General features: G+C 39.9%; 1 long non-coding RNA gene across 4 annotated transcripts in view; it reads left to right on the top strand.

Moving 5' to 3' along the window:
- The first annotated feature begins 49 nt into the window (after positions 1–49).
- LOC105497756 (uncharacterized) overlaps positions 50–24,290 on the top strand; it is a 44,741-nt gene continuing 20,500 nt past the window's right edge. For 3 of the 4 annotated variants that reach the window (XR_011622301.1, XR_011622302.1, XR_011622299.1), the window contains exon 1: positions 50–147. This is a non-coding gene — a long non-coding RNA (uncharacterized lncRNA). Of the gene's footprint in view, positions 21,608–24,290 lie in introns of all 4 variants that reach the window. The other variant, XR_011622300.1, reaches the window with a different exon arrangement.

The following is a 24,290-nucleotide window of genomic DNA, read 5'->3' as shown; positions in this document are numbered from 1 at the left end:
CAGATCACTTCCGGGGCGCTGGGGAGCGGGGCGGGGCGGCTGGGGAGCGACTTCCTGTCCGTGGGCTGAGAGGAGGGTGATCATGGGCCCGGGCAGGAGAACAATGGCTTGGAGGGCGCAGGCTGCCCGGTCTCCGCCCCCTGCATGGTGAGGCCTGTCTGCGCTGTCTTTCCGGTGGCCCCACCCCCGGCTCTCCGAGCTCCGCGAGGTGAAGTCATCTCCCGGGGGCTCGGGAGTGGCTGCAGGCCTCGCGGAGGTTCCCGGATCTCAGCGGCGTCGCCCCGGTGTCCTTGTCTTTATTTTGGGGACCAGGAGGGGGTTCTTGCGGGAAGGAGGGGAGAGCGGAGTCCGCCATCTTGCTTCTAGAGGGTCAGCTCCTGTTCCCTGGGCGTCTCAGGGTTGAGGCCGCTCGGTGGCGTGGCCGGAGGTATTCAGAGCGGAGCTGGCGACGTGGCTTGTCGCGGGCCAAATCCCAGGAGGCGGGTCAGCCGCCTACCCTGGCGGGAGGGTCTCGTGGCTGCCCTGGGCCTCATCTAACTGCTAACCCCCTGGAGAATTCGCCTCCTCGGACGGTCTGCGAGTTCTTTCTGAGGGGTATCGGACCCCCCCCTGCGATTCTGCGGGTCGGGTGTCGGTGTGGTACTGAGATCATCTTGCGGCCTCATGGCACTGTGATTTGGTAGCTTGTGAGAAGTAGTTTCACTAAATCCGTAAATTTAAGTTAGCAACTATAGATTCTTATGTCTTGACATTTATTCGCTTATCTCTCTTTGCTTCCTACAAATTGAGTACCAACTACATTCCTGGTATGAGCCATTCAAGTATTGTCCAGTCTAGTGGGCAGACAGACATGAAAGCAAATAATTGCTATTGAAAGTATGGTATATCAAGATGTACAGAGTAAAGAATGGATAGCTTTACTAACTGTAGGTTAGAGTTTTTAAGATAAATAGGTATTTTCTACTACAAAAAAAGGGGTGGGATGGCAAATCCGGATCCGAACAGAAAGGAGATGCAGCACGGGGACAAATAATGTGTTGAGAAGAATGAGTAATAATTACAGGTCTTAAATTTCAAACTTAGGTTGCTGAAAAGGATGAGGGTAGAGAAGAAAACAGGAGCCAAATCACGAATCCTCTATGCCTTGGTGAGGCAACGAGTGGACAGATTACAATTTAAGCTATTCTTCTGTTGGTAGAGAACAGATATAACTTGCGGGGTGGAGGTGGGAGGGCAGAGGAGAAGGGTAAGCAGAGAGCCCACAAGGGGGCTATTGCAGAAGCCCGATCCTGTGTGAGTGGTCGTGAGCATCCAAAGGAGATGGATTCCTAAAATATTCAAGAGACCAGATCAACTGATAATTGGTTGCTAGGGGCAGCTGCCAGATAGGAGAATGGAAGAGGCAATGATGAGGCCTTGTTTTGCTTTGAGGGAGGGGCAGGATAAGGGCGTATTTTACTAAATAAGATAAGGAAGAGTTAGAATGAGTCCTGGGAGGGGACAGTCAGTTTTGGAGTTGATGAGTGAAGTAAGAGTGGTGCTGTCTAATGGTGGTTGCTGTATGGGTCTAGAGCTCAGGGAGGAGCGGGGCTGAAGTTGGAAACACCACAGGTTTACATTACCACATCCAAGCTGACTGCAGTCTTACGTCATTGAGCACAGTTTCAAAACTACTTCTCCTTTCTCCCTGCCTTTACTTGGGAAAATTACTGAAATACCGCATTAAAAAACCCAGTATGGTGATATGTGTCATCCATAGACCAATACTTTAATGTTTAATGGTCTTCTAAGGACCCTAAAGGTCAGGTTTAGCAGAAACTAGATGTAACAGTGGTAACTGTTAATAGTATAGCATCATTAACTCATAAAATGAAATATTATCTATGTTTATATTTTAATATTTTAATTTTTTTCTTTTTTATTCTCTAGGAATTGCTCCGTTCCAATAAAATATTTTAAATTTAATCATTGACAACAGTTAAGCTGGCCATAGGTTAAGGATTGAGGATGGTGGGTTGCACAAATATCTGCTCAATGGAGAACTAGAAGGAGAATGACTTCAAGAAGAGTGAGCAATAGGAATGCAATGAAAGACAACCTCAGATTCATTAGTCAGCTTGTCTCAGCTGCTTTTCGGTGGCTCACAGCTATGCTAACCTAGCATAAAGCAGTCAGAAATAGAATAGTTCATTTTGAGCAGAGCTTCAGAAAACCACAAATAGTAAAAGCCCTATAAATAATAGCTACAGCTGCAAACCAAAGACTAATTATTAGTTTTTAACTCTATATCCCTATAGAGCAGCATTTTTGAACACACAAAAATGAGAAACTCATTCACTTACATCGTAGATTATTTAAATACAGTATTCTCAATTTGCCTTGGATAAAAAAGCATTTAGGTGTATTGAACAACCATATAATGGATAATATACTGAACAGGAAATGAGAATAATTAGCTTGAGTCCCTTTTTTGTTAGTTGTTCACTGTATGACCTAGCAATGTCACTTAACCTCTCTATGCCCTAGTTTCTCTGACTGTAAAATAGAGATAATAATAACTTTCTATCAACTGCCTCTCAGAGATATTATAGGAAATAACAAATTAATGCTATGAAAACTCTTTGAGGTACTTGGATGAAAGGGCATAATTGTAAGCACATATTATTAATAATTAGCACTAATATCCAGTAGCACTCATGAGCATTCCTGACTTTGCTGCTGGATTACTCAAAGAACATGAAGGATCCTGTTTTGAAATACACTTAGATCTTTTTTCTTAACTTGTGAATTGACTGTTTACTATTTATGATCAAACCTAGTGTATTAACAAATATAGTTAATGAAAGAGGGAAGTAAAAAGTTTTGGTAACTACAACTTTTATGTTCATGCTACTCATAGCTAATACATGCTTTGGGGGAAAATACAGGGTAGATAGGGATTTGCCAGAAGCATGTTTTAGAATTAATGATTAGTCTACTCCAGTCAATTAACTGGAATTTTGTATTAAAAACATTACTCATGTCCCCATAGAATAATGCAGTCCCTATAGAATTTATATACAGTTACATGTTTGACACAATTAAGTTGAACATTCCTGTGAGACCCTGTCATTCTCATCGCTGTTTAATCAGAAACGTAATGAAATATATAGACTTGTGAAGTTTCGTCCAATGTCTATCCCTAAAGTAGATGAAATTTTTTTCCATTAAATTGGTGACTTCAGTGTTTCCTTTAGAAAGGTGTATGCATAATGTAAATATTTAAATATATTCATGACTACATAATGTGCATATTTATTTTTATATACTTGCTTATATACCAATTTATAAAATTATCATATAATGTATATTAACTATACATCTGGTAACAACAATGACAAACAAGACTTCTTTGTGTTTTAGGGCCAGATGAAAAGGTAATTGGTTAATAGCCATTTGTCACCATTGATGAAAAATCAACTCAAAGTCATGTTTTATTATTTATTAGAGTTAAGAGCATTATCTATAAGAGTCATGACACCTTGACTGGGTGTAGTGGCTCACACCTGTAATCCCAGCACTTTGGGAGGCCCAGGCATGAGGATCACTTGAATACAGGAGTTCAAGACCAGCTTGGGCAACATAGGGAGTCCTCATCTCTATTAAAAAAAAAAAAAAAAAAACTAGGCAGGCATAGTGGCATTCACCTGTGATCCCAGTTACTCAGGAGGCTGAGGTGGATCCCTTGAGCCCAGAAGGTCGAGGCTACAGTGCCTGTGATCATTACACTGTGCTCTAGCCTGGGCAACAAAATGAAACCCTGTCTCAAAAAAGAAAAAAAAAAATCCATGACACCTTAACATTTGTACTATTTCATTTTGTTTTCACAATTTTATGAGATACAAATTGTTCAAAGAAAGATTGCAGTGAGCCAAGATCTTGCCATTGCACTCCAGCCTGGGCAACAAGAGCAAAACTCTGTCTCAAAAAAAAAAGAAAAGAAAAAGAAAAGAAAAGAAAAGAAAGAAGTAGGCTTAGAGTGCTGAAAGACTAGCCCTCTGAGACTAGTTTTTAAAGACTTAAAAACTCGCTACAGTTGTCAAGTAGCATACTCAAGCACACATCCTGAGATTCTCAAATATATTGTTTCTTTTAGTACTTTATACCAGGGTCACCAGCTTGATATGACTGTTATTTCAGAACGTATTTATAATATGAGCATTTCTGGCTTATTTTTGATTGCCTGCAGCATCTCCAAAATTCAGCCAAACTTAAGTTTTTAAAACTGAAAACTACAATTCTTATGTTTATGGCTGTATCTTTACCAGCTTGAAGACAGGCACTTTGTTTTATTCATTTTTGTATCCTTCATGTTGTCCAAAATAAGTACTCAGAAAATATTTTGGGGATAAATAAAAAGTATATTGTGATGTTTAGTTGAATTAGGGAAAAAAAACTGATACAATCACCTCAGAAACTTTTTTAGGGGGTTGTACACATTTTCAGCACATTCATATAAAGATAGTTTGTTTGGGTTTATGCTTTAAATTGGTGGAACCATTGCCTCAGTTTCCCACTTCATTTTTAATGATGTCATGCCTTGGAGAGATAGGCTTAAGTAGGTGCTGGAGATGACAGTCAACTGTATGATATGCTTCTGGATATGTTTGTTGGGCTTAGATGGTCTGGATGACCCACAACAAAAGGGTCACCTAGAATATCTAAACACAGCTTTAATGAGAATGTGTAAAGAGTGGGGTTATGACAGTTTAGGTCTTCATAATTCTCCTCTTCATGTCGACGACCCTTTTGGACCACGTATTTCTATAATTTTTCTGTCAAGGGATTGGAGGATAAGAGTACTGTATCAGTGATTCCCAAATGTGACTGCTTATCACAATCACCTGTATAGTTTCAAAGGAAATTCAGATTCTCAAGTCCCACTCTAAACATAGAAAATATTTAGATTTAGGATTAGAAAATCTTGGGTGAAGTCCAAGGCATCTGTAACTGTAATAACACTCTCCCTTGAATTCCAATGATCAGTCAGGTTTGGGAAGTTCTGGTTTCAATAACTTGTTTGAGGTCACACAGTACCCTAAGTAGAGCCAGAAATGAACTCAAATCTTTTGAGTCCAAGTTAAATATCTTTTCATTGGACTCCTGCTGTCCTTTTACTGACAATATATGATGGGGTAGGATGAAGAGGTGGGGAGAAAAGTAGCAATTTTAGTTTTTCATATTTATTTTTTTACCATATTCTCTTACATGGTTTTAAGATTAAATGAGCTAACATCCATAGAGTGCTTAGAACAGTATCTGGCACATGGTAATTACATATAACCATTCAATGAATAGGTCTGCATTGTCCAATCATGGCATTCACTTTGCCTGGGGTTGCATTAGGTAACATTTTATTGGATATCAACTTTTTCTATGAAGAAAAAAGTGTATGTAAATAAAGGTGGAATCTTTAGCCTTTATTTGTCATGGAAGCCCTGAATTTGTATAGCTGAAAATATTTCTATATTGTTTCTTTTCATCTTTTCTGACATATTAAGAAAATATTAATGATATACTTATTAAAAAATTGTGGATGTGTAGCTGTGTAGTATTTTTATATTATCTAATTTAGAATATAAGGTATTTTACATTGTCTTCCTATCACTGAACTAGCTCCAAAATTGATTCTTATTGGTATATAATTAAGTATTTAGTTTTTAGAAGTCATTGTTTGGATTGATCTTCCAGATGAAATATTTCCCCTTAATGAGGTAATAGATATGTGTGGTTCTATTTTATTCCCTTATTTCTCTGCAAGTTTTTTCAGTTTTTCAATCTTGAACAAGTTTTTATACTTGTTAATTATAAATAAAAGTATGTATTTTCATTACTGGTAAGTGAAGAACCCAATTTAATACTTTAAAATGCTCTTTGATACATTTGGACAAAGTCTGAAAATATGCCTTTGGTCAGTACCTGTCACTATGAAAATTGACATCAATTTTAGTTTTTGTTCAGTTTTATAAGTTGTATTATTTTTGAGGGATTACCCCAAACCCAGCATCAATTTCTAGTGGCTCCTGTAATCCCAGCACTTTGGGAGGCCTAGGTGGGCGGATCATGAGGTCAGGAGATCGAGACCATCCTGGCTAAAACACTGAAACCCCGTCTCCACTAAAAATACAAAAAATTAGCTGGGCATGGTGGTGTGCTCCTATAGTCCCAACTACTCTGGAGACTGAGGCAGGAGAATGGCGTGAAACCGGGAGGCAGAGCTCGCAGTGAGCCGAGATCATGCCACCGCACTCCAGCCTAGGCAACAAAGCCACTCCATCTCAAAAAAAAAAAAAAAATTATTGTATCATAAATGGATAGATTTATCCTGGAAAAATGTAGAAGTAGGGCTAGATCAGAAAAGAAGATATTTATAACCTCAGGAGGTATCTGGCAGGTAGAGTAGATCATACTAATGGAGAAGCTAGAAGAAGAATCAGATATCATCAGTGATGAAGCCCCTAACTCTTTGAATCCAGAGTCAGCCAAGGAAATGGGGTTAAATTACCACTTGTGAAATATTTACGGTATTTCAGACATTGTATAAGGCACTTACCAAAACAAAAAATGGCTGGCTAGGTCCCATGAATCTAGGTAGTTTGAGTCTTGAGAATCAGAGAAAATAATACTAATAAACAGGATATTTATATTACTCTATATTTCTATACTTATGTACTTTATTATAAGAATTCAATTAATAACATGAGAGTGTGTGTTAGTTACTACTTATAATCAAATTAACAAGTTTTGAACTATACTCATTCCTTCCTCCATTCTTTTTACAATAGAGGTCATCATTCAATGTGTATTCTAGGTCTTGGCTACTCCTGTCTACTTGAGGCCTTGGTCCATCAATTATTCTCTTTCTGTTGTGTCTTCAACCTCTCGCTCTTTACTGGTTTCTTGCCATTAGCATTCTCATTTGTTTAAAGTGTGTTCTTCATGCATATCCTCCTTCTAGCTTCTGCTCAAATTCTCCTTTCCCCTAAAGAGAATTTTTGAGAAAATTGTCTATGCTTGCTTATCACCAGTTCCTCACCTCCAGGTGACCCTCAACTATATATTAGACTTTTACCCCCAATACTGCTGTGAAACTCCTCTTGATAAACTTACCGACATCATTCCTATTGTGAGAGATATCTTAGTTGTTAATGTTTCAACAGCATTTGAAGCTGTTGACCATTGTTTCCTTTTTGAAACAATCTTTTCTCTTGGCTTCTGTGATACCATGCCTGTTTCGTTGTCCTCTGCATGCTTCTGTCTTTGCTTAAATATTGCCACTCCAAGGAATTCTAAGGCTCTTATCAATGTAGTCTAGTCTCCACATTCTTTTTGGATGATCTCATCTAAACCCATGGTTTTATATACCTGTGGCTTTACTTTCTATATATTGGTTACTTCTAGCTGTGAGGTCACTCCTAAGCTTGAAGCCTATATATTTAATTCCCTATCTGATACCTCTTTGAGTGTTTTGTAGGTACCCAGCTCAAACTAGGCATGTCCAAACTGACTGATGATAGCCAAATGAGCAAAGCCAGAAATCTAAATGTTTGCTTTGAATTTTCTCTCTACTTCTTACACATCCACTCATTTACCAGGATGTGCTAAATCTTCTTCCTCATTATATCTCAATATCATTCATTTCACTCTGCTTCTACCACCACTTCACTAACCCAAGCCATTATTACCTCCTTACTATTATTGCAGCATAGATTAATGGGTTCAGACTTTTCCTGCTCTAAACTCAGTCTTCACTGTGCAACCATTGTGATCTGGGAGACAAATATGCTAACTTCTCTGCCTAAACTACTTTAATACTTCCATTGATCTTAGGATGGTCTGGAATGGCTTGTTTGTCGTTCTTACTAGGAGGGCAAGAACTCTGTTTTGTGTACTGTTATTACCCCCATATTGGCTCAATATTAATTCTTTTAAAATGAATCATGGGAAAATATTATGAAGGCAAGTGCCCTATGTGTTAATCAAGCTAGGTTATACTGCAGTAGCAGAAAATTTCAAAACTTCAGTGGCTTACCATCACAAAAGCTTATTGCTTGCTCATGTAACATGTACAGTTTGCTAGGATTCTCTCCTTTTCACTGTTACCTAAGAACTTACCTGTTGGAGGCACCAAGTGACATGTGTTTTCACAGTCACTGCAGGTGACTGCCAGGTACATAGAACATGGCAAATCTTGCACTGGCCATTAAAGTGACATACTTGCATTCATAATTCATTGACAAAGCAAGCCACATGTCATGCCTATTCAAAGTGGATAATCAAACCATATATCTGGAAGGAGAGGGAAACATAAACATTTGTATATAACCCAATGATATCATACCCTCTTAGTTGAGACTCTTGCTTGCAGGTGACATAAAACCAGCTCTATCTAGCTAAGGGATGATGAGAAAAATATCCCTTCAAATTTAAAAAGGGAATAAAAGACCAGTGTGGTGGCTCATGCCTATAATTCCAGCACTTTGGGAGGCTAAGTGGGAGGATTGCTTAAGGCCAGGAATTTGAGACCAGCCTAGGCAACATAGCACAACCCTGTTTTGTTTTTGTTTTTGAGACGGAGTCTCACGCTGTCACCCAGGCTGGAGTGCAGTGGTGTGATCTCGGCTCACTGCAACTTCCACCTCCTGGGTGCAAACAATTCTCCTGCCTCAACCTCCTGAGTAGCTGGGACCACAGGCGCACGCCACTATGCCCAGGTCATTTTCGTATTTTTAGTGGAGGTGGAGTGTCATCATGTTGGCCAGGCTGATATCGAACTCCTGACCTCAAGTGATCCGCCCACCTTGGCCTCCTAAAGTGATGGGATAACAGGTGTGAGCCACAGTGCCTGGCCTCATTTATTTAAAAAAAAAAAAAAAAAAAATAGCCAAGCAGGAGGACCTGCAGCTGTACTCCCAGCTACTCAGGAGGTTGAGGCATGAGAGACTGGTTGAGCTTAGGAGTTGAAGGTTACAGTGAGCTATGACTGCACCACTGCACTCCAGCCTGGGCAACGGAGCAAGACACTGTCTGTTAATCAAAAGGGGTTGGGGAGGGGAATCATAAGACAGCAGATCATACAACTGAAAAAAATTCAACAACTGAAAATGCGGGAGTATATCTGGGCCTCAGTGATAACTGGAACTAGGACTCTTCCTCCAAATCTTGTCTCTGTTTCTGTAGGTTTGCTTGAGTCTCCTCCATTTCAGAATGACTGACTGTCCATATGGTCACTGATATCTCCCAATCCTCATACCTCATGGCTGCCACCACACCAGAGAGGGCTAGATGTCTTTTGATTTTGTTTTTCCAGTTTCCTTAGTAAATCCTGGGTTGGGGCTCTGAATGGTTTGGTGGGAGTCATGTGTCCACTCTTAGACTAGTGATCTATGAGCCAGGAGACAGAGTCACGGGGCACAACCATGATGCCTGCCACCCACCCCTCAAAGGGCAGGTGATGGTTAATTTTATGCATCAACTTGACTGGGCTGTGGTAACCAGCTATTTAATCAAACTCTAAGTATGGACGTGAAGGCATTTTGTATATGTGGTTAACACCTGCAATCAGTTCACTTTAAGTGAAGGAGAATACCCACAATAGTGTAGGTCGACCTCATCCAATCAGTTGAAGGCCTCATAAGCAAAAATGGAGGTTTCCCGGAGAAGAAGAAACTCTGCCTCAAGATTGCAGTGTCAACTCCTGCAGAGCCTCCAACCTGCCCTGTGGATCTATGGATTTTGAATTTGCCAGTCTCCACAATTATGAATCAATTCATTAAAATAAATCTAGACAGCTATAGCTATAGCTATATCTATGTATCTGTGTCTGGAGAGCTCTGACTGATACAGGGACAATTCCAGGATATGACAGAATCATTGTAATGCGAGCCAGGTGGCTACCCCAACAGAATATCGGTGACAGGAACAGAGATGATACACAGAGGAATGGGAAAGAAGAAAAGGGAGGTGGGAATAAGAAAAAGTACATGTGGTAAATAATACTAGAATGTAGCTACGCATTGACTCACAAGGGACTAACTAAGTTACCTAACTTTGTCCTAATGCATCATGAGTATTCACAAAACCATGATGAATATATTGAAATTGTCATCCCTTTCTAATTCAGATTATTCCTTCATTTTGAATTACTCTGTCAGCAGATGGCATGTTTTCTATAATTCATGTCTTACCATGTTTTATTTTTCTTATTTAACATTCTACAACTGGTGGTTTTATTTTCTAAATATGTCACCTATTGCTGCTATAGCAGATTAACACAAATTTAGTGGTTTAAAACAACAACAAAAAAAGTTTTATTTTACAGCTCTAGAGGCCGAAGTCTAAAATGGATTGGCATGACTGTGTTCCTTCTGAAGGCTCTAGGGCAGGGGTCCCCAACCCCCTGGGCCATGAATCCGTTCAAGTCTATGGCCTGTTAGGAACCAGGTGGTACAGCAGGAAGTGAGCAGTGGGCTAGCCAGGATTACCACCTGAGCTCCACCTTCCATCAGTTTAGCAGTGGCATTAGATTTTCATAGGAGCAAAACCCTATCGTGAACTGGGCATGTGAGGGATCTAAGTTGTGCACTCCTTGTGAGAATGTAACTAATTAATGCCTGATGATCTAAGGCGGAACAGTTTCATCCCAAAACTATCCCCGCTAGCCACCCGTCCATGGAAAAATTGTCTTCCACAAAACCAGTTCCTGATGCCAAAAAGGTTGGGGACCACTGCTCTAGGGGAGAATACTATTCTTTGCTTCTTCCAGCTTCTAGAGGCTGCTCAGTCCTTGACTTGTGGCCCTCTTCCATCTCCAAAGCCAGCAGTCTCATCACTCCGTCTTCTGCTTCCATCATCATATCTCCTTTCCAACTCTGACTGTCCTGTCTGCCTCATAGAAGGTCTCTTGTGATTACGTTGAGTTTACCAAATGATCCGGGAGAATTTCCCCATCTCAAAATCCTTAACTTAATCACATGTGCCAAATCCTTTTGCCTTTAAAGTAATATATTCACAAGTTCTGGGGTTTAGGACACAAACGTCTTTAGGTGAGGGTATTCATTGTTCAGCATTGATGCACATAAATTAAAAAATCAAATAATATTGAAAAATCCCTCTCTCCAAGGCAAGAATTTTTGGCTTTTGTATCTGTTTCTTCTAGTATTTATCTTCATCCTTCTCAATAATAGGCTTACATGGTCATTTCTTATTTTACCAGTTTTATTTTATTTTTGAGACAGGGTCGGTCTCTGTTGCCCAGGATGGAGTGTAGTGGTGCCATCTTGGCTCACTGCAACCTCCACCTCCCGGACTCAAGCAGTCCTCCCATCTTAGCCTCCCAAGTACCTGGAACTGCCGGTACACACCACCACATCTGGGTAATTTTTTGTACTTTTTGTAGAGACGAAGTTTAGCCATGTTGCCCAGGCTGGTCTCAAACTCCTGGGTTCAAGCAATCCACCTACCTTGAACTCCCACAGCACTGGGACTGTAGGGATGCACCGTGACACCCAGCCTATTTTATCAATTTTAGAAGTTATCTGTTGACTTCCTGTTTTTTTAAGAAGGCAAGGTAAACAAATAACTTAAGTAATTTATTTGTTTGCAATGAAGCTTGTTAATACCATATAATGAAAATGTACAAAGACCCATGTTGCAATTATTGGGTAGATTTAAGTTAAAGACATTCATTAATAAGGGATCTTTGAATATGAATATTCCAGGACTATTTCTAAGCCATTTGATCAGAACATCTGTCTTTGACTATTACCTTATGTGGGAAGGTATTGACATACATTTGAATTAAGCTCAGAATTTTTCAACATAAGCCCTCATTTAAAAAAAAAACAACTATGTTCTATATTCAAATAAATTAATATGAATAGGACTTTCCAGAAACAATAATAAAGAAAACAAGGTATCTTGTAAAATGTGGTCCTGAACAAATCACGGTAAAAAAAATAAATGTACACTTCCGACTCCTCACAAAAGAGGCTACTTTCTGTGCCTCAGCCATGGAAACAAGGGGCAGAATACCCTATTAGCAACCTTGGGCAGGGGGTTGCCAACACAAAAGCTCAAGCACTTAAACATGGCTACCTCAGAATAATTTCGGGGAACCTGACCAAAGGATTCAAATTTTGTTTTTAATAACTGATACAAAGGTAAAGTGCTCCTGCAACTAGCAGTGTCAGTGGAGCCTGTCTCAGCCCAGCACTCACCTATGTTATGCCCCCGAGCAAACCCTGATACTCCTGCTCCAGGGGAGACCTTTTCCCTTTAGAGGTTCAGGACCCAGTGAACTCTTTGATTGTGTGAATGAGGTAAGCACCAACTCCATTTGGGAATTTTAAGGCTTGGTTAGAAATATTTTTCTAACACAGCTAGGCAGAGTCCATGTGTCAAACGCCGGTCTCCAGTTTGTTCTAATTTCTCACTATGTATTTGTATATCTAAGACAACAGGCTTTCACTGTATTGCCATAACCACAGGCAATGGCCGTCCTCACTTTTTCTTTCTTTTTTTTTTTTTTTTTTTTTTGAGATGGGGTCTTACTCTGTCACCCAGGCTGGAGTGCAGTGGCACAATATGGGCTCACTGCAACCTCTGCCTCCCTGGTTCAAGTGATTCTCCTGCCTCAGTCTCCCAAGAAGTTGGGATTACAGGCACTTGCCACCATGTCCAGCTAATTTCTGTATTTTTAGTATAGACAGAGTTTCTCCATGTTGGCCAGGCTGGTCTCCAACTCTCCTCAAGTGACCCGCCCAGCTTGGCCTCCTCCCAAAGTGCTGGGATTACAGATATGAGCCTATGTACCCAGGCTGCATCCTGATTTATGATTCCTATTTTGCGCCTGGAAACGGTCCCTGTATTTAACAATAATACCTACACATAAAACAATCCACTGTTACAATTTATATAGTCACAAAAAATTAAAGTTTTTCTGTAGACCAAATGTTTTTAACCATAATTTTCTGCATCAAATCCACAGCCAGAATGCCCAAGATCAAAAAAATCTGCACAATACAAACAAACCATAATCTGAAATACACTTACAGACACACACTCTCACACACATTTCTCTTACAGAACTGTGCTTGGGGAAACTCCATTTGTTGAGTGCTGCTGAAGGCGTGTTTTGCTAAACTGCTGCTCCAGGTTTTTGTTTGGAAAAATCTGTCACAGTAGGGTATGGCTATTTATTGGATGAACAGAAGAGAAAGACATACTTATGGCAACCAGAAAGCTTTAAGGTCTTTCAAGTCGTATAAAATGGACCTGCAGAAACGTTGGAATGTTTTCAGGATGCAAAATTGGAGCTGAAATGTGATATCAAACAGTTGCAAAAAATGTATAGCAACCATGCCTTGAAGTCAAACCTGATACCAAGACCTGCAACAAAAAGCTTCAAGACACATAGTTTGTTGGGCTTGTCCCACATGGTCGCATAATCTGATCATGTGTGAATTTCACAAACGACTCGTGTTGCTCTGCTAGTTTGGTATTGAGGATTTGCTCATACTCCTCCCAAATCTTCTCTTCATAGTTAAAGAGACGTGTACATATTGTTCCAGCTTGCCAGAGAGCCAAGGTGGGCTGGTCCATCTTCACTCAAGAGAAACCTGGAGCACTGGGTGCTGAGTGCTGAGGACTGAGGCTGGTTTTCCTAAGCACAAGCTGCCTTCTGATTAAGAACAACTTCTAAATGTGTCCACCTCTGATAATGATTCTATTATGTGTTGAAAAATGTGCTTCGGAGTTGGAAGGTGCCTCTGGCGGCCAGGCGGGGCAGGCTGCTGCAGGGTCGCGGTGGGGTCTGCATCTGAAGCGGCGGGCCTGGGGCCCGGAGCCGGGCAGGGAAGCGGGGAGTGGCGCGGCCGCTTTGGGGAACCGGGCTCAGCAGCGTCGCCTCGAGCTCGAGCTCCGTGGGCTGCTTCCGCGTCGCCCCGCTCGCCATGTGGCCGGCGACCCGGAGGGAGTGCGGCCGTAGTTGCATCTCAACCTCCGGGCTCCTCAGCGGGCCTCTCAAGCCCAGTAGGCTCCAATCCGTTGATTTCCTGTTTTGATAGACAATTGGACAGACAGAGATTTGGCTCTGTTATCACTGTCCCCACAAGTTTCCCCATTCTCCCAATTCGATAACATCATTATTTTCTGATAAACGTATAACGAAGATTTGTCTCTGTTACAACCCCCCCAACTTTCCCCATTCTCCCAGTTTGATAACATCATTACTTTCTGATAAAATAATAACCAGTGTTCCCACATGATAGTGATGTAAATATGATTCACTCCACGGCTTAATAGAGAAGTATGACTGCATTTCCTTTTAAAGATTTTTGTTTGGCTTTGGTATCTGCCTTATTGTTTCACTTATCTAATTTTCTACCCAGATGTTCCTAATGCTTTCCAAATATTTCATCACATTATCTGTGGGGTCTCCCTTTTCCCGCAGCTCTTCCCCTGGGGGCCTCCAGTCCTCCCGATCTCTGGCCTGGTTATTCTCCCCGTCTACAGCACAATTAGATCCTGTGATTCTCCTTCACTGCTTTCTTGGATAGCACATTAAAGGGGCTGGAGGGCCGGAGTACATAGAAAAGGTGACAGCTTTTCTGAAAGTGAGATTTCTGACATACTGGACTGTAATTGTCTATATGTTCTACAGTGATGGGAAGGATTTTTAAATCTGACTTAATTATTAAGCTCATGTCAGGCTTGACTTTGGTATAAAACGAACACTGACTCAGTATTTCTGACAATCAAGTAATAGTCAGAATGAGTATTGGTTGTTTTAATTATATAACTTCTTCAGTTACAAGCCCAAAGTATTTTATGTAATGAGTGAAAGAGTAATTAAAAGCATTTGTTTACACTCCAAATCTGAATGCTTTCTGAAGGAAAGCATTGGTAGATCCCTTATCAGTAGTTACTGAGAATTCATACATAATTAATAAACTTCTGTAATATAGAATGAAATCCTGGAAAATGTAAAATTTTGTTTAGACTCTAATCATGTCTAAAATTTATGTTAAATAGAATTAGCTAATTTCCTGGCTTTCCTCTTGGAAGAAATCACAGTCCCTCAAATCAGTCATTCTGTAAATACTTGTTTGGTGGTTATTATGGTCAAGAGACCAGATCTCCTGAGAGATCTTATCTTTGCACATTCTCTTCCTCTCTTTGTTTTCTATCCTTTTCTTTTTCTTCTTTCTCAGAAATCATCCCTTAAACTTTCTCTATCTCCTGCTCCATCTGCTCTTCACTTCCTGTATCTCTCAATCCCTATGTCTTCTCTTGTCAGCAGTCACTTGATCAACGCAGGTGCCTTCTGTGTATTCCCAAGAACTTTGCCATATGTATTGTCCCAATTTTTAACTTCCTTAGGGTACTGTGCTGAATATTTTACAGGCATTAAAGAAATTATTGAAAGGCTTTAGAACTATAGGCAAATGGCATTTCACTTATGTCCTTGTTTCTAAGTCAATTTTTAAAAGTTGCATACCTTTATACCTTTATAACAATGGCACCTTTGTTGATTTCAGGGTTATTCAGTAGTTTCCTTAATTAATTTTTTTTGACAGAAATAAAGGAGTCAAGGGAGGGTGAACATGTTCTATGATCCTTGGATTTGGCCTGAAGGCTATTAAGGATTTCAACAGAAAAGGAATCAGTGCAGAGGAAAGGCCAAAAACAAAACAAATATATTAGGTCCAGGCGCCCTGGCTCACTCCTGTAATCCCAACACTTTGGGAGGCCGAGGCAGGTGGATCACATGAGGTCAGGAGTTTGGGACCAACCTGGCGAACATGGTAAAACCCCGTCTCCACTAAAAATACAAAAATTAGCCAGGCATGGTGGCACGCGCCTATAGTCCCAGCTACTCGGGAGACTGAGGCAGGAGAATTGCTTGAACCCGGGAGGCAGAGATTTCAGTGAGCCAAGGTTGCGTCATTGCACTCCAGCCTGGGCAACAGAGTGAGACTACATCTTGAAAAGCAAACAAACGATAACAACAAAAACCAAATATATTAGTTTTCTATTGCTGCTGTGATCAATTACCACAAACTTAATGGCTTAAAACAACAAAAAGTGTATTATCTTAGAGTTCTTTATTGAATTCAAAAGTCCAACATGAATCTTACCGGGCTCAGATCAGTGTCAGCAGGGTGTAGCCTAGAGGCTGCCTGATTTCTTTGGCTCATGGCCTCCTTCCTTCACCTTCAAATCCAGCAATACCAGGCCACGCCCTTCCCATGCTGCCATTTCTCTGGTTCTCCAATTCCCTCTTCCACTTTTAAGTATTCTTGTGATTATAGGATAATCCAGGATAACTTCCTATTTTAAAGCCAGCTGATTATCAACCTTAATTCCATTTCCAACATTCATTCCTTCCCTATATAATCTAACATAGTCTCAGGTTCCAGGGAGTAGGACATAGACAACATTGGGGAGGGCAACGAACATTATTCTATTGACCACAGTGAATAAAGGAGAGGATCCTGACAATCCCAAAGAAAGGAAAGACTATGACATTAAGTAAACCTCATAATTTGGAGATATGGAAGATAACAGAGAAGCATTGAAGACAGTATAGCCCATGATACAGAGAATACTTGACATTTTCATAGAGCGTGAGGCTGAGAAGAAATTGGATATGTCACGTAATTGTTGATAGAAAGCAAACCACTAGAGTCAATTTGCACTGGTATAAATACCAACATTTTAGAAAGGAATAAAAATTTTATTTTTCTACTGAAAGACTCAAACTTAAAATAATGACAGTAGGCAACTCTATGCAAATCACCCTGAAACAAGAAAGTACATATTTTTAAAGCTCAATACAGTTTACTAAATGATTATATTCTGCAGTTATACAATTTGATGAAATTTGGATTTTAACTTATTCAATAGTTCATTCCGTATGGCTTCTCATAAGTACTGCATAATGCTATCTTGGATTTTGATTTTTATAGTGCTTTTTTGGTATTAAGTCTGGAATCTTCTAATTTGCCCTTAAACCTAGATAGAAAATTGTGGGCACACCCTTGTGTGTGTGCACAAATATAGCAACTGGAATGTTATCTGTGTACCACTATTCACCCGGTTCCACCTCCATGCTCAGCAGAAGTCATCAGGGTGGAGTAGATTTATAAAGCACAGAATAATAGTTTCATTTTCTCCTTTGTTCTTGCTATGAGCCACAAACTAATCACTGTCAAAGAGAATGAGAATAGAATTATCTGTTCCTTTTGAATGTACATGAGGTTCCTCAATGTTAAACTAAAAATTTAACTACACGTAGGTGTTTAATACACTAGCATTCTTTTATTTGCTAAATTTCATTAAATGAAACTTGAAGTCAAAATCCCAAATGTCTCTATATTTTTGAAATGGTTATTTAAAAATAACCATTTTATTGTTGTTTAAAAATACAATCTGTAACTGTTCCTTCTAGTCTACTTCTGATTCTTTGTGCTTAAACTTTATCTATTATTTTTTTTGAGCCCAAAAAGTACAGCTAGAAGTCCCAAAGGAAGAAAAACAATTGGAAGCAATAAGTAAATGTAATAATGAGATTTTAAAATTGTAGGAGACTTTTGAAGTGGTTTTCTTGAGAGAATTTCTAAAAAAAAAAAAAAAAAAATTGTTTACCGTGATTCTTGGGGGTAGGGCAAAAGACCCTGTAGCTTACCTGTTTCAATTTTCTAGGAAAAAGAACTCCATGATGATGAATGAAACAATAAAAATTGAAGCAGAACCATAATTCTAGTCATTCTCAAAGCCCAGCAGGAAGTAAAAAGGATAATCTAGAGAACATACTCAGTTTACCTATAAGAACTTGCTTTGGGAGAAGTTCTCAGCCCATGTCATAGTGTTCTGCAAAGAAACAGAACCAACAGAGAGAGAGAAAAAAAAAAGCTTGGCTCATGCAATAATTGAGGCTGAGAAGTCCCAAGATCTGTAGGCAATGAGCTGGAGACCCAGGAGAGCCAATGTGTAGTTTGTCTGAGCCTGAGCGCCTGAGGACCAGGACAGCTGATGGTGTAAGTTCCACTCTGAAAAACAGCTGGCTCAAGACCCCAAAACAGCCAATGTTTCAATTCAAGACTGGAAGAAGAAAAGATTAATGTCCCAGTTCAAAGCAGTCAGACAGAAGTTCCCTCTCACTTGAAGGAGGGTCAGTCTTTTGTTCTATTCAGGCCTTCAACTGTTTGGACAAGGGCTACCCATAGTAGATAGGACAACTTGCGTTATTCAATCTTCTGATTCAAATGTTAATCTCATCCAGCACTAACCTCACAGACACACCCAGAATAATATTCAACCAACTATTTGGGCACTTTATGGCTCAGTCAAGATGACACATAAAATTAACCATCACATCTCATAGGTTAACCACAACCTACCTCATAGTAGGTTGCAGACCATGCTTACAAAGTCACTTTGACCTGGTCTGGTTTCCCACCCAAAGCAAGAATCTCTCAACAACATTGCTGCTAGATGGCCATATAGGGTCCTCTTCAAAATTTCCAATGGGGAAATCAATATTTTGTGAGAAAGCTCAGGGGCAGCTTTAATTATTTTAGATAGGGCTATGTTATTTTGAACTGAAGAGTATCTCACTGTAATTTCCAGACATTTGTCCTTCTTCTAACCTTTGGAACTACTCAGAATAAGTCTATATTCTATTCCGCACACCAACTCTTCAAGCAAATGAAGATTCTGTTATATTCTTCCAAACACTTTTTTCCCAAGTTAAACATTCCCAGCTTATTTTTCTAATCCTCATAGTATATGATTTCTTTGACACATTCTAGTTTTGTCAGTTTTCATAAAATGTGATATCTTAAACTGAACACATTTTAAATGTGTTCTAACTCCTTTATACTAGGGAAAAATCAACTCTGTGGCTCCGCTTCTCTTATTTTCATGTAAGTACAAGAAGTTTTCTGTTGAAAAAAACCCACTGAAACCATTATTTGTGATTATATCTAATTAAACTAGCCTTAATATTATTTTAAGTTGTCTAATCCAAGTAGTTTACATAAATGCTTTCCCAAACTCCTCTAAGATACATAATATTTCACATATATATTAACACAATCATCCTGCAATGTATTGTTTTCCTTGAGACTCAAATGTCAATGGAGGTCACACTGCATACCTAAAGCCCTGATTTTGTTAGGTTTCGACTTATCCCCCTTGTGACACTAAAGAAGTAAAGGTGACACTAAGAAGTAAATCCTGATTGTTCTAAGCTAATTAAGGTGTTTCAGAATAGGAGCAATCCCTCTTGCCAAAAGAATGTTTTAATGGCAGGCATATGATATAGCTCTGGCCAATTAGATGTGTAAGAAACTCTGTTGAGTTGCTTCTTGAAAAGGTTTCCACATTTTTCAAAAGGAGATGTTAGTAAATGGCCTCTTTCCTTCCTCTGGATGTTCTGTGTGGATGTGTTGACAGGCACAGCTATAGCCATTTTGCTCTTAGCTGGAAATGTCAGAGGAACATATTGAAAGAACCTGTGTCCCTGACGTCAATCAACCCTTCCTCCATATTTCCTGCCCTTCCTCCATACTTCCTGTTATGTAGATATTAAACTCTCTGATTCTTTAAGTCAAGTTGAATTAACGTTTTCTGTTACTTGCAACCAAAGTCATCTTAATTGATAGATTCTGCCCTTGAACATATCAGAAACTGAGTTAACCCTCATCTCACAGTTAGAAGATCTAATATCCTCCCGATATATCTTTGAATTTCCTCAGAATGACTTCCTGCAAATCCAACTTCCTGATACTGAACTCTTGAACACTGTGCAGATCCAGCTGTGGAACATGACTTCTTTATCTCAATTTATTTAAAAAAAAAATCCACTCCCATAATACACACTAAACTTTGTGTGTGTTAAATTTTATTGAAGATTCAGACTGAGGGAATAGATTTTATATTACTCTGGTGAAACATCTTAAAAATGAATCATTAGATATTCTTGTTTTTGACATCCTCAGCAAATCCATCTACTGGAATTTTTTACTGGTCATCTTCCATGGTCAGCAATCTCTGGTTTCATTCTCCAGGCTAATATCTTCAGGAAAAAGCACTTCAACACAATTCCCACTGCTTAATTTTCTAATTAATTTATTTTTCCACCTACTTAGGGACTCTGGTTTACTTTTGCATATCAAAACTCATCACATGAGCCGGGCATGGTGGCTCACGCCTGTAATCCCAGCACTTTGGGAGGCCGAGGCGGGTGGATCACGAGGTCAGGAGATCAAGACCATCCTGGCTAACAATACAAAAAATTAGCCCGGCATGGTGGCGGGCACCTGTAGTCCCAGCTATTCGGGAGGCTGAGTCAGGAGAACGGAGTGAACTCGGGAGGCGGAGCTTGCAGTGAGCCGAGATCGCACCACTGCACTCTAGCCTGGGCGGCAGAGAGAGACTCCATCTCAAACAAACAAACAAAACAAAAACAAAAACGGAAACTCATCACATGCTCTGCTAAATTAGAGGACATCTACTTTGGGTCTTACTTTTCTGGGGCACAGAATTATTGGCAGAAACTTTGAAATTTAGACCCGGCACAGTGGCTCACGCCTATAATCCCAGCACTTTGGAAGGCAAAGGTGGGCAGATCATTTGAGGCCAGGAGTTTGAGATCAACTTGACCAACATCGTGAAACCTCATGTCTACTAAAAATACAAAAATTAGCCAGGTGTGGTGGCGCATGCCTGTAATCCCAGCTACTGGGGAGATTGAGGCACGAAAATTGCTTTAATGTGGGAGGCAGAGGCTGCAGTGAACTGAGACTGTGCCACTGCATTCCAGCCTGGATGACAGAGTGAGGCTCTGTCTCAAAACGAACAAACAAACAAAAAGCAAATAAAAAAAAACCAAACTTTGAAATTTCAATCTCTGTTTTCTTCTTCTTCTACCTGCCTCTGCAAATGGAAAGAAACAACATAGAGAAGAATTTTCCCATTGATATGAATTCAGCCACTCCACCTGAGAAGAATGAAGCTGCTATAGTCATTCTGGGTTTTAAATAACACATTTTTTTCTATGATAGACAAGAATGCTAATATAATGAGTAGTTGTGCTAAAATATTTGCAAAGTGAATCTTCTCAGAAACTTTGAATATTTTTCTAATGCTAAAGAGTTCTACAATGCGGAAATCCATCATTCATTATGAGTTTCTATTCATGGTAAGACTTGTTTTAAATCTCAGAAACTTATTGTCTAACTAGCTCTGCAGGTCTCTTAGGTATTAAGGAAGCCACACTGCGCCACTGTGTTTGTTTCAGCAATCTATTGGCTGCATTGGGCTGGAATATTCTACCTTTCTAGCATTAACAGTTTGAAGATTTTTCAATGATGATAGACTCTATCGAATTAGTGCTGAATTTAGTAATGCATCTCTAACCAGATGTTCTCTTAAGTTTCTTATGTTCTTTCTGACTGGCTATCTCTTTGAGTCTTCTAGTTTGCCTTAAAAAGGATGGAAATAACAAACATGATTCCAGGACAATTATTACTCCACAAAAATTCCTGTTAATTACTCCTAGGTAACACAGTTTTTTCTAAAGTAATCTGCTCTCTTAATCCATTCTTTTTTTCATTCATTCATTCAGTACCTATTGACTGTCTTCTATAGATAACCACTTGCTGGGCACTCTTTGGCATTATGCCCCTCGAAGTTAGAATATTCATGAAAATAATTTAACTTTTCTAATTTCATATCAGTGTCAAACCTATATAATGCTCTACCCAAGCATCTGCTTAATTCAAATGCGATTCGATGCAAAAAAAGGATTAAGTCAAAGAAGTTGGTCTGTTCTTTATAGTTTTTTTTTTTTTTTTTTCAAGATGGAGTCTGGCTGTGTCACCCGGGCGAGAGTGCAGTGGCTCCATCTCGGCTCACTGCAACCTCTGCCTCCTGAGTTCAAGCGATTCTCCTGCCTCAGCCTCCCGAGCAGCTGGACTACAGGTGCCCGCCACCATGCCTGGCTAATTTTTGTATTAGTAGAGATGGGGTTTCACCATGTTGGCCAAGCTGGTCTTGAACTCCTGACCTCAGGTGATCCACCCACCTCAGTCTCCCAAAGTGCTGGGATTACAGGCGTGAACCACCGTGCCCAGCCCTTTATAGTTTATTGTTACATTTATAGTCTGTTATTCTTAAGAATTAAAAGGAAATACTGCCATAATCAGAAGCTTTGTTTACTTGTGTTAACTGCCCTGTAAACCTGTTACAATGTTTTTGTAATAGTATTAAAGGTGGTTATAGAATTTTGACTTGAGGAAAATTAAACAATGAAAACTGTTCTGTTGTTGTTCTCAGTCTGCTTACTGTAGCTACAAATTTAGCATTTATGTCAGGAATTAAGCATGTTCCTGGCACAGAACTTAGTAATATGATGCTGGTCCCCAAAAAACTTACTTAGATAACCTTTTAGAATTGTGCCTAACCAAAGAGCATTTTCACTTTGTGCTTGCTTTTGTTTGGTTTGAATAATGCCTGCTTATGTAAAATAATATAGATGAAACCTTCTCTTTCAGACTAGATTTAAACCAGTCAAAATGACAGCCTATGAAGATGATGACAGTACTGACTTGCTGTCTTAGTTTGGTAGGGTTGCCATAACAAAGTATCACACACTGGGTGGCTTAAACAACAGAAATAGTTTGTCTCATAGTTCTGGAGGCTAGAAATTCAAGATCAAGGTGTTGGCAGGGTTTGTTTCTTCTGAGGGTTGTGAGAAAGAATTTGTTTCATGCCTCTCCCTTAGCTCCTTGTGCTTTGTTGACAATCTTTCCCATTTCTTGGCTTGCAAATGCGTTACCTTCTGCCTCCATCTTCACACGGCATTCTCCCTAGTGTGCATGTTTGTCCCCAAATTTCCCCTTTTAATAAAAACAGCAGGCCGGTGGCGGTGGCTCACACCTGTAATCCCAACACTTTGGGAGGCCGAGGCAGGTGGATCACCTGAGGTTGGGAGTTTGAGACCAGCCTGACCAACATGGCGAAACCCCGTCTCTGCTAAAAATACAAAAATTAGCTGGGTGTGGCAGCACATGCCTGTAATCCCAGCTACTCGGGAGGCTGGGGCACAAAAATCGCTTGAACCCGTGAGGCAGAGATAGTGGTGAGCTGAGATAGCGCCACTGTACTTCAGCCTGGGCGACAGAGTGAGACTCCATCCCAAAAACAAATAAATAAATAAAATTAATAAAAACACCATTCGTATTAGATTAGGGGCCCATCCTATTCTAGCATGACCTTACCTTAATTATATCAATAACTATTTCCAAACAAGGTCACATTCTGAAGTACTGGGGGCTAGAACTTCAACATAGGAATTTGAGGGGACACAATTCAACCATAACACTTACAATCAAAGCTATGTTTTATATTAGTGGTTCTTCCATTTCCTTAAGAAATATTTACTGTCTGTGTGCTAAACACTATGCTAGAAACTGGAAATACAATAATAAATTAGATATGGTCCTTATTCTCAAGAAACTTCAGTTCATGGATTTATGCCTCTTCCTTTACAGTCTTTTCACTTCCAAGCAAATGAAATAAAAAGGGGACTACCAATGTTTAAGGACCATATGGCAGAATACCTAAAAACAATAATAATGGCCAATATTTGTTGAATACTTGCAAATATCATCATGTACATTATCTCATTTAATCCTTAAAACAACACTTCAGGCCGGGCACGGTGCCTGATGCCTGTAATCCCAGCACTTTGGGAGGTTAAGGTGGGCAGATCACTTGAGGTCAGGAGTTCGAGACCAGCCTGGCCAACATGGTGAAACCCTGTCTCTACTAAAAATACAAAAATTAGCCGGGTGTAGTGGTGCATGCCTGTAGTCCCAGCTACTCAAGAAGCTGAGGCAGGAGAATCTTTTGAACTCCAGAGGCGGAGGGTGCAGTGAGCTGAGATTGTGCGACTGTACTCCAGCCTGGGCAACAAAGCGAGACTCCATCTCAAAAAAAACAAAAATGACAACAACAAAAAAAAACACTTTAAAGTAGAAACTATTATTATCACCCCATTTACAAATGAAGAAATTGAGGATCTGGGAAGCCTAGCAAGTGGCAGAGTGAGGATTTATTTATTTATTTATTTATTATTCTGAGACCGTGTCTCCCTCTGTCACCCAGGCTGGAGTGCAGTGGCATGATCTCAGCTCACTGCAACCTGTGCCTCCTGGGTTCAAGCGATTCTCATGCCTCAG

Source organism: Macaca nemestrina, chromosome 4 (assembly GCF_043159975.1).
Source record: "Macaca nemestrina isolate mMacNem1 chromosome 4, mMacNem.hap1, whole genome shotgun sequence".
Taxonomy (NCBI): domain Eukaryota; kingdom Metazoa; phylum Chordata; class Mammalia; order Primates; family Cercopithecidae; genus Macaca; species Macaca nemestrina.
Note: the sequence above shows the minus strand (reverse complement) of the source record. Positions and strands in the feature narration are given on the sequence as shown.